A 12,641-nucleotide genomic window follows, 5' to 3' on the forward strand; every position below is an offset into this window, starting at 1 on the left:
TTTGCTTTGTTTTGCGGTCGATTTTTGAGTTGTTGAGCATTATTTATTTATTCATGTATTACATTTGCAACATAACATAAATCTATACCGTCACAAACAAGTTTTCCACATAATATAAAACATATAATAACAATAAAACAAAATATATAACAGAACTAACAGGCATGAGTGGTTAAAAAACTGTCCTACTGTCATGCATCGCACACTCAATCGTACTCGCAAACAAGTCGCAATTTGGCGCCGCTTCGCTTATATTTTATAATAAATTAAATAATTATGATCAAGAGACTTAGACCATAGAGCAACAACTAATATAGTACTAGAGTGGGTTGTCTATATATTTGTGTGTTTTGACGTATTTCAGTGTAGGTATTTAATTTGACTATGTTATATAATTTTATTAACATTGTAACTATTTTGCTATCTTATTTATTTATTTATTTTATTTATTTATCTTTAAATAAATGTTCAAGATACTAGAGTGGGTTTTTACCCACTCAAAAAATTATAATAGGCATAGATTAAAGTAAATTCGTATTTTTTGTTTTGTCCGAATAGCAATACCACATGCAATACGCAATTATAATAAGTAATACCACATATCAGATAATTTGAATATCCGGATAGCATGCCCAAGTAAAGTTATGCTCCGTGCTTTAGATTTAATAGTCGTTAAGCGGTTAATAAACTCTATCGGTAACTCTGGTATGAATTTTTCTTATTGTCTAGATTGCCCGCAATAGGGCCCTACGCTCATTCATTCCAGTCCTCTATTACCATACCAGTCCTCGCATTTATACCTCTCGCACTTTCATTCGTCATCTTTCATTCTTTGCACTCTTGTATGATTAGGTTGTTTATGTTAAGTATGTTTTTTTCAGCTTGGTCGCTTCTGCCTCAGCTATCTGCTTGTTATTTATGAGAGACCAGGGTACGGAAAAATGAAGTGGAGATTGATAAGGGGCATAGTTTTGATCATAATAGGGTTAATATAATGTGTGGCGGGAACGACAGCGTCCGTTAAAAACTTGGTTGCAATTTTTTAATCGGTAAGCTTGAAAATTTTGTAACAAATGTGTGTGAGTAATTTTGTACGACATTTATCTGCGTACAAATCTAGTTCAAATATCAAGCAACAAATGTTACTTATATTATGTGCTTTAATTATGATAATAACCGCGTAAACTTAAAACAATGTATAAAAAAATACTTTATTGCACCAAAATAAAAAAGGTATAATTACTAAATAATCTTAACTAGGTACATGGCAAATGGCGGCCTTTATCTGCCTAGATCTGCCATTACAGTATATTTTTTAATAATTAACCGAGCAATGACAAAATGGCGATTTTTTTTTTGTGAAAATAGTCTGGTACCTCATAGTCATAGTAGGTACCTAATTTGTTAATAATGAGAAGGCGTTTGTACTAAATACTCCTTGGGTCGTTAATGGTTCTATTTTATGTCAAAAAAGAAAAACATTTTGACTTTGTCACCAGAAAAAAAATAAAGTCAGTTTTATTGACAATCGGTTTAGACCCATTATTTTTTATTGTACAGTTTAGTATTTTTAATGGATATTATTTTACAATGGTGAGTTACTTGAGTGTATTTTTGAACCGATTCGGATTTATTTCTTTAGGTCGACAATTTCTATTTCAACAGAATACTATTATTATTATTTTACTTTTATTCATTTATTTCTTGTTGCACCATCTCTCATCAAGCCCTATAAATGTTTTCTTTCTCAGCAGTGGTTGCCTGGAAAGCGTATATAAGAGCTATGAGGCCTCCCAAATTTACTGTATTCATGTATTGTATATGTATGTTGAAATTGAGTTTTCTGTCTGTGCCATAAAGTATATTTGATTTCATATGGGGCTTAATATTATTATAAAAAATCAAAAAACTTAAAAAATATTTATTTTTCGAAATTGGCTTACAAAGTTAGCGATTTTTGAACGTCAAAAATTAAATTACATATTATATAACCAGGTGTAAAACTACTACCACATCGGAATCTGTAACGCTGAGGGAAAGACGTGGCCAGAAAACCTTCCAGCACAAGGCCCTAGTCCTACTGTTTAATTTTTTCCTTTCTTTTTTATATAAAGTATTCTTACAGACAGCGGCAACATCCCAATTTGTAATAGTAGCAAATTCACAGGCAGAAGAAGACAAATATGACATCAAAGCTAGCAGAGAATTGGATAAACCTAGGGGGTAATTTAATAATCTTTATATAACACTAGCATTCTGCCCGGTGCTCCGCCCGCGTGGACTTAGGTTCTCAAATATAGTCTATAGCATTATGGTGAAATAAATTCAATATCAGCTCAGTATTTCCAGAAATTACCCCCTACAAACAAAACTAACTCACAAACTTCACCTCTTTACCTAATTATTTAGTAATAGGTATAATATAGATTTTTAATTTAACAGTATTCTGAAACGGCTAAATACTACTACATGTCTGAACCTTCTAAGTATACCTTTCCCTTCTCGTCACATCTTTCTTCACATCGGCGATCTATAATATAGCTACCATTCTGTTTCTTAATGTTTCAAAGCTTTCCTACTTATATTCCTCAAAGTTATCATTTCCACTGCATATACCCAACCAAGTATTCACTATCATACAACAGTGTCATCTCCTACGCTCAGTCTTTCCATTCTCTAACACATCATGAGTAACCACTCATAAAGGAAATGCCCCATTCACTTTTTGTTCAACGTAACTCTTTTCTTTTACATTTTCCATCTCTTGTTAACGTCGATCCAGAAATACTCATACTTTGTGTCCGGTGTGTGACGATTTGACTATAAGTTGTCTTTCTCTTTCTTTCTCGTCATTCCTATACGAGGAAGATTATATATGTATATTTTTTATGAATTTATTTATAATGGTTCATTTTTCAGGATTATATTTTCAATCGGTCAATTGATAAGCACAGCGTTGGGATCTGGTATTTTAAGTGCCCATGTTGCTTATATGAGTTCTGGAGGTGCGATCGGTCTTGTCTGCAATATAGTTTTAGCAGTCTACATGTTACTTTGCCTCTTAGTAAGTAAGTAGAAAGTAGTAAGAAACTATTTAATATAAATAAGTATAAACGATCACGACTTATTCCTATTGGAGTAAAGGAAGATCACAGAATTTCACTTTCTACAGTCCTGACACACCATTGATCTCTCTCTCTCGTAATCGCCATTACTCCATAGATAGGGCATGTAGAACGGTGGTTGCCCCAATCGCCTTCCGTTCCGCAGTACTCCGACCAATTTCTCAATCGGTGATGTTCTAGCTAGAGCCCTACGAGAATCCATTTCCTCGGTCTTCCACCATTGATCAAAGTACCGAAAGTAATGGTCACAATTATATTAATCTTAAGTAAGGTTAAAAATTTTGAAAATAGTCCAAAATGCCCTGTCGTTTAAACCGTAAATCTTCTCTCGTATGGCTTATAAGATAGATGACCAACCTCTTTAACCCTGGTGTCAGGGCTACTATTGAGCTACCATAGGTCCTCAACGACTACGCATTTATAGTAAGTAGTAACCAGGACCAACGGCTTAACGCTTCCGAAGCACGGATCATCTTACTTTCGGACAATAGATGGAGATTGTTCGAGTACTTCCTAGAGGTGATCTCTGGACTCGGTTTGACACTTTTTGTTTGAACCTATCTATATTTTATTTTTCTTTATTACAGTTGCTTGGAAAAAGTGCGCATATTTTGTATAAAAGAACACATATGCCGATTATGTCGTATCCAGAAGTGGCGGAGGCCGCTTTTCATTCAGTACCCTGCCCCAAAATTAACCATATGTCGAAATGTGTACGGTACGATTTGATAAACCTAGTTTTGACCGGCCAAGTAGAAACTTCCTCAAGTAGATTTGCCGCAGATGGCATTGAATACTTGGCAGGACAAATGAGCTACCGAATTGCTTATTTTTTTACTTTCAGGAACTACATGATAGTTTTAACCTGGATATTATTGTACGGCGCATGCGCTTCGTATCAATTAATTTTAGCTTTTACATTAAAACAGCTATGGGAAGATATTCCGAAGATGCCAAACTATACTCCCCGTAAGTTAATTGTTTTGTAACCTCCAACATCTCTACTTAACTTATTTATTTATTCTTCCTTAAATATTGTAGTTTTTGAGGGTTAATTTTACAATGATTTTTGAATTTACCTCATTTCACGACCTTTTTAACAAAATGTTTTGTATAGAAGCAATCCATCTAAAAAGCAATATTACAATTTAACATTTGCGCATATATAAACGTAAGTGCACAATGACAAGAAATGTCAAGTTTAAAAATCTAAAATAGTCATTGCTTTGATGTGGCCTTTATAACCGCCCTGTTATGGTGTTTGGAGTTGGTTGTGCCTGTCCTCGCGGAACGGCAACCGCGCCGCGGGGATTATGTCGAGGGCTTTGACCAATAGCCGTGCGTCGCATATTCACGTAGATAGCATTCGCTGCGTCTATTGGTCGAAACCCTCGATATAATTGGCGCGGTAGTCGTGCAGAGCCAGCTGGTGTCCTATTGGTTGCGCATCCAATAAGAGGTGGCGCTACCATGGGTCCTTATGGCTTAAACGAAAACATTACTTATTTAATATTTTATATTTTTCAGTGGCCAGGTCTATTCATTATTATTTGTTAGTAGTATGGATATCTTGCATTCTAATATCTTTAATAAGATATCAATGGCTAGTACCATTTGCTGTAGTTGGAAACGCTATTGTCGGTGAGTAAATATAAAATATTTATGTTTTTAATTTCACAATGAGAACTTCGCGCGTTATTTTTTTTTTAATTTTCAGCTTTATGTGTCTTAGTAACATTTTATTACTCTTTTTCTATTAATCCGTCCATGGCCAACTTGGTGCATTTCAAAAACATTGAAGGAGTATTTAAGTTTATGGGCATGATAGTTTTTTGTATATCCTGTGCAAATCAAGCGATGGCCATAGAAAATCATATGGAAGATCCAACGAAATACGCGGTCGCTCTTACTGCAAGTTAGTGTTAGATTTCTTTTATTTATTTATTTACTTGACTCAGGCAAATAAAATTAATTTTATTTTAAATTATACCTGTCCTTTTCTTATCCATCGAAAAAGAAAAGGACGGCTAATAAAAAATCCCTCTCCAAATTTTACATCGGCCAATCGGCAAGGGGAAGTTAAATTTTGTCATTAGTAACTCGCACGCATATCACGCGCGTTCGATAAATGTACAAAGACCGTTGACTACGCGATAAATAAAACAATTCAATTGGCTCATTTGTGGCGTCGCCTGCGGTATATCTATGCCGTGTTACGGGTGTAGGATAGGAGTCGATAAATAGATTGCAAGCATTCCAATGCTCATCTTAGTAATTGTTTAACTTTAAATAGTGACTTATGGTACTTGTAAACGACTTTTTTTCAGGTATGACAGGCATAGTTATCCTAGTAGGCTCATGTGGATTCTTCGGCTATAATGCATTTTTACAAGACTGCTTTGCGCCTATTACCATAAATTTTCCCATGAATACGTAAGCATTTTTCGTAATTCTATGTATAGAAAAGACGCGATTCTCTTCGCCCCGCACCGATCTGAGCTACATCACTCCACCCCCGATATTTAAGTAAACAAAACGTACGCTAATCAAAGTTTCGCACACAGTTGTGCGTGTACAAAACTCCATCTGTGTAGTGTCTGTGTAAAACTGTCATTTTTGTATGGACTGTTCAGGTGTGTCCCTAATCCCATTGTTTAACTAATATTGTGTCTAGAAATAAGAACCGCTGGGTTTTAAGGAGGAATCTTCCCAAATGTAGACCTATTGGTTATTCTATGCTGGATTAGAACAAAAATAAAAGAAAAAACTTAGAAATACCACAAAGTCTGCATCCGATTCTTTCTTTATTGTTTTACATAATCTTCTATTTTTTCAGAATACCAAAGATATTAAAAATTTGTGTAGCAATTATGATATATATCACGCATGGTTTGAATTTCGGGGCGTCTTTCAAAACTACGTTTTATTACGCCAAGAAGTGTATGAAGAAAGACTATTATCTATGTTGTGAATACGTGTTGAGACCTCTTTTTGTAACCATATGCACATTGGTTGCTTTTCTTTTCCCCAGTGTATCTGACTTAATGTCTTTTGTAAGTACGTTATAATCTTTTTAAAAACACGGTATGTAATGGCGCTTTGGGGATAAAAACTAGGAACTCAAACTTAGGCAGAATATTGTTGAGTGTTCCTCAATTTAGTCAGTTCTCCTCGATACTTTCCAGCTAAAATTCGTGATAAATTGCTATAAAATGTGGAGCAACGTGGAGTGTATCCCGTCTGAAGGATGAGTTACAAAAAAGAAAAGTAGCCAGTTTGAAAAAGGCAGTTTTGATTGAAAATAAGTTATGTTCTTGCCGATTTTTAGGGAATAAATATAACACTATGATTTTGTAGTTAACACTTTCAAGGACAGAACGTCTATGGACGTTCCGATTACAAGGTATCATACTAGCTATTATGAACCACCAATGACCCATGGTCTCTGTCCGTGAAAGGGCTAAACATTGTGCAAAGAGTTTTTTTTTATTGTTTTGGTTTTCCCCGAAGGGTAAGGCAAAGGGAACTAGGCCCATACAGCCTTACGTATTTTTTTTTTCTTGATGATTAATGAAATGATGAAAGGTGATGATGATGAAACTTAAGCCCCCACCCTCGGAGTAGACTTCTACTCCGAACCCCAAACGAATTAACTCAAAAGTCCGCATAAACTTTTGAGTTATGAAGCGGCTTGTTGGCACGAAGCGAAAATAGGTAGATACACTTTGTTTATTGAGTACTGATATAATAACACTGTCGCGAATGTTTTCCGACTAACTTAATGCGATCATTAACCACAAAACACCACTTCGTATTAATTATTTAGATTATTCAATGAAGAAAGCAACTGTCCCGTTCCCGTTCCCGCCAAAAAGCCCGCGCAAAGAGTTATAGTGTAAAAATATAACCAAAACAATGGTTTACTCAAATAGTGGGGAACTGTCAAAGTTTAAGAACACTCAACAGTAGTGACATCTGATGGGAGAAAAAGGTAGTTTTTATTCTCATTATTTGCAAAGGTAAACTACCACAAGTTGCTTCTGTACTGGACTGGGAGCCATAAACAATCTCAGCATGTTGGTAGAACAGACAAAGGTATTTTGTGTTTTGTAACATGTTGGGTGATGGCTCATTTTTCTTTTCGTCTCATTTACAAATTTAATTACGTTTATTGTTGAATTCATTCTAGTGTATTTCTATAAAAAATCCATAGAAATGAATCGTTTTGACGTTTCATAAAAAGTAACTCATTTGATTGGGTTGTCCTCTTGCCTATAATGTTATGAACTTATGTTTATGTTTCAGCTTGGTTGCTTCTGCCTCAGCAATTTGGCGTTTATATTTCCAAATGTGATCTATCTGCTTGTTATTTATGAGAGACCGGGGTACGGAATATTGAAGTGGAAATTGTTATTGGGCATAATTTTTATCTTAGTAGGCATAATCATATTTTTAGGGGGAACGGCATTCTTCCTTAAAGCTTTGCTTATTAACATTTTAACACGTTTATGAATATAACTTTTTCTTTTTTATTTATTGTTGAAATGTTATTTTGTAGATGTAGGGAAATAAAATAAAATTGATTTTAACGTGTTGTTCTTTTTCCTTGACTCTAACTCCTTGTCATAAAATATTACCGAAATTCTTCTCTATAATATTTTGGTACCTTACTCTTACTAGCAAGAATAAAAATCAAATAGCAGAATTTATTTTTAGATTCAGTCCTCATTATGAAATTTCAAATCAAATCAATTTATTTGTGGGATAAAAACACACATAAAAATACATGAAAAAGGCATGTCCGTATACACAACAGGACCCTTCGTCTGATTCGATCGACAACCAGAGTTTCACTTTCGTAATATTTAGTACCTTCCGAGTAGTGTAAGAAAAATAATAGTACCTTTACAGTTAAACAAAAAACTTGAATTAATTTCCAGCAGGACCCTCCGTGGTTTGAAGGTCTTCAGACCATTGGTGTATATCCCTGTATAGCGGTGCATTAGTACCTTCAGATTATCTTCGTTTTCTTTTAAAACAAATATTAGTTTATAAGAAATAAATCTACAAAATTTTTATACTGCCAGCAGGACCCTTTTTTGTTTTGGTGCTCTCAGTCTAGACAGTCATATTTCCTAGCAGCAATATATTAGTACTTTTCAAAAAAATATCGCTTCGTTAAAAAATGAGTAGTATAAAGTAATAGTAATAAGACTCTGATTCATTATCAGGGAAAATATTCTAAATAGCATAACGTTACTTCTATTCCCGGAGTTTACTTTACCTATTATTGTTTTATTTATGTGATGCAACCAATTAAATAAAAATTTAGTTTTCATGTTATTCTATTGGTAATTGTAATTTTGATTGGTAATTGTAATTTTGATTGGTAATTGTAATTTTGATTGATAATTCCTAATGTAAATTTTTGTAAATATAATTTATTTTTTGTTATAATTTTCATTGTGTTTTCCTTTTTGACGATATTAAACTACGTACCTACCTAATATAACATGAAAACTGATTTTTATTTCATTGGTTGCATCACATAAATAAAAGTGTTAGAATATTTTCTCTGATAAAGAATCAGTCTTATTACTTTTTAATACATTTTTTTTTAATTAAGCGATATTTTTTTGAAAAGTACTAATATACTGCTGCTAGGAAATATGAATGTCTGGACTGAAAGCACCAAAACAAAAAAGGGTCCTGCTGGCAGTATAAAAATTTTGTAGATTTATTTCTTATAAACTAATATTTGTTTTAAAAGAAAACGAAGATAATCTGAAGGTACTAATGCACCGCTATACAGGGATATACACCAATGGTCTGAAGACCTTCAAACCACGGAGGGTCCTGCTGGAAATTAATTCAAGTATTTTGTTTAACTGTAAAGGTACTATTATTTTTCTTACACTACTCGGAAGGTACTAAATATTACGAAAGTGAAACTCTGGTTGTCGATCGAATCAGACGAAGGGTCCTGTTGTGTATACGGACATGAAAAAGGCACATAACACATAAAAATACAATTTAATTCATCGGGATCTTTCTAGGCCGCCTTAGCTTTTAACTTGGATATTAGGGAAGTACTTTAAAATTAAAAAGCAAATCTGGTAAAATATAAAGTTATTTATTTTCATTATTACTTTTGGTACAATGTAATACTAAAACGTATACATTTGAAACTTGAAATCTAAGGATTGTTCGTTTAGCTGGATTTTACAGTAATGCCAAGTGGTAAATAAGGCCGAATATGTGTCGTGCGACTTTTAGAAATGCGCAACACGGGGGTAAAAAGGCCCCATAGAAGCAATTCATCTGAAAAGCAATATTGCTTTTTGAGATTTGTTTGCATTGCAAACTTTTACCTTTATGTGCATATTGCTTTTTAGGTGAATTTGCTTTTATATGGCCTTATTAACGCTTCGGGAACAAAAATAGTAACTACAATTTGTTGTAATTCTTCTTGGCCTTATACACTTCTCATCAAAAAAATCGAAACACCTTGCAAGTTTACGTTTTGTCAGGATTATCAGAAAAATGTGTACATTTAGGAATAAATGTTAAATGTCGTTTAATAGTGAGTAATATGAGCTTATCAAATCTTAATGTTAATGTTCTAAATTTAAATGAATTTTTCATAGGTTTCGTATTTTGTTAAATGAGTCATTTTTATTCCGTATGGAGTATAAAGGAAATGGATAAAACAACACACGTAAATGAAAAAAAAAAGCTAAAAAACGTTTATTTAATAACTTGTATTCCCTCCCCGAGCTCTAATTACTGCTTCCATACGGTTCTTCATCGATCGGATGAGAGTCACGATCACATGCTGTGGTATATTGTCCCATTCCTCTTGGATTGCATCTTGCAGCTGGCTAAGTGTTTCTGGGGCAGGATCTCTTGCTCGAATTCGTCTCTTTAATTCATCCCACAGATGTTCAATGGGATTCATGTCCGGGCTTCTTGCTGGCCATTCCATAATAGAGATATCGACTTCGTTAAGATAATCTCGTACGACGCCCGCGGTGTGAGCCCTAGCATTGTCGTGCATGAATATGAAGCCGTTGCCAATAAAATGTGCATAGGGCATCACATGAGGCTCGAGACACTCTTCGACGTACCGATGACAGTTTAGTGCAGGCAGACGTGGCCCAGACACGAAAGCAAGCTCTGTCTTACCGTCGGCGCTGATTCCTCCCCAAACCGTCCACGAACCGCCACCATAGCTGACCTTTTCTTCAATGCAGCATTGTGCATAGCGTTCTCCGTCTCTTCTGTAGACCTTGTTCCTTCCGTCGTTACCATACAGCATAATTTTACACTCATCAGAAAAGAGAACTTTGCTCCACTGTAGGTATGACCAATTTAGGTGTTGCAAAGTTAAGGCGCGCTCTTCGATGGTCTGCAGTTAATTTCGGCCCATTTGCTGGCTTATGCGGTACCAGTCCACGATCCTTCAACCTTCTTCTAATTGTAGAGTCACTTACAGCCACCCTTCGTACAACACGAAGCCGCTGCTGCAGTTGAAAAGCGTTAAGGCGTCGATTTATTAAAGAAGTTGTTACAATAAATCGATCATCTCGCTCAGAAGTGACCCGATTCCTGCCAGATCCTGAACGGCGCGTGAACAAACCAGTCTCCCGATAACGTTTATAGACTCTATGAACAGATGACAGGCTTAGATGCAGTCTTGCAGCCACAACACGCTGACTAAGGCCAGAATCCAGCAATGCCACAATTTGGGCGGCTTCTGTGGGCGAAGTATCCATACGTTTTAGAAAAAAAACCTTTTTTCAGACGTCCCAAAGTCACAGTATTGAAATAAAAAACAAAAAGTTTAAGGATAGGCGCCAATTTTTAGTTTTTAAACGCTAAATGTACTCCAACCCTAAACACACATTTGTCTCAAAACAGTGATTCATTTCGTTTATAAGATAAACAAATGAAATTCTAATTTTGAATTTAGAATTTTCGCTTATTACTGTAATGGCCAAACTGCCAGCTATACATTTATGTATTTTTTTTCATCGTATGAATTCTTTTTTGTGTTAAATTCGGACAGAAACAATGAAAACGGAAGTGTTTCGATTTTTTTGATGAGAAGTGTATTTCTGTGAAGCTCTGTAGTTTCCAAGCTTCCTTGTCTACAACTGTCATTACTATTTTGCCCGTTAATTAGATATCTTGAAAACGTGAGCATCAGAATGACTGCCCAAAATGACAGATCAGCTTTAAAATATTACTAACATTCAATACCTATTAGCTACTATTTAATACCTTTGTATAGATATTTTCTACCTAATTAATAAATAAGAAAATTTATTTAAAAAATGGCCAGTCATTCTGATGTCTGAATGACCACCCACATTTAGAATCTCCACAAAAAGGCTCCGAAATATAATTTCGCCTATACACAAATTTAGTACCTATTCAGTACCTACCTAAACAAATATTTTTTTTAGATTTTTAAAACAACAAATAAAAAAATATGTGCAAAAATGTTTTAACGAAAATGTGAATTGTTTATTGTTTACAACTAATTATGCACATAATACAAATTATAAAAAAGGAACAAATGCAATAAAAGATTAATATGTTCCTTTTTTATAATTTGTATTATGTGCATAATTGAGTTGTAAACAATAAAAAACAATTAACATTTTCGTTAATACTTTTTTGCTCATATTTTTTTATTTGTTGTTTTAAAAATCTAAAAAAAATATTTGTTTAGGTAGGTACTGAATAGGTACTAAATTTGTGTATAGGCGAAATTACATTTCGGAGCCTTTTTGTGGAGATTCTAAATGTGGGTGGTCATTCAGACATCAGAATGACTGGCCATTTTTTAAATAAATTTATTATTTATTAATTAGGTAGAAAATATCTATATAAAGGTATTAAATAGTAGCTAAAAGGTATTGAATGTTAGTAATATTTTAAAGCTGATCTGTCGCATTGGGCAGTCATTCTGATTCTCACCTTGAAAACAACTAGAATCAACTTTTATTTACGTTAGCAAGTGCTGCACTTCGCTACAATTTCTATAGGTTATTGTTTCTTTGGTTTTGCATACACTTATGAATACATATTTATAGTATAAAAAATGTCTGACGTATGCACGTGTGGGCTAATCTCAAGAACCAGTTAGTGATTTGCATGCAGTTTTACTACCGATATTAACACATTTGTATATACTATACCAACTAAAATGACCCTTCCATACATCTTATAGTCTCAATGGTCGCTACGGGACATTCTTTACCCGTGGTCCTACTGCGTAGTCCTACTAGTATTATATTACCCGCATATTGCTACGGGCGTTCTTTTTCAGAATTACTCTATTTCGCCATGTAGTAATCGTATGCCGCTAACCATTTACATTCTAGAAATATGTGCCATCTAGTAACAAGTGTGTCGTATCGTCATGAACACTTTGACAGTTAGTACAAGAGCTCGCCACCGGCGCTCTATTTGCGCGCGTTTTAGCGACAACTTTTCTACTATGGCAAG

Source organism: Pectinophora gossypiella, chromosome 18 (genome assembly GCF_024362695.1).
Source record: "Pectinophora gossypiella chromosome 18, ilPecGoss1.1, whole genome shotgun sequence".
NCBI classification, from domain to species: Eukaryota; Metazoa; Arthropoda; class Insecta; order Lepidoptera; family Gelechiidae; genus Pectinophora; species Pectinophora gossypiella.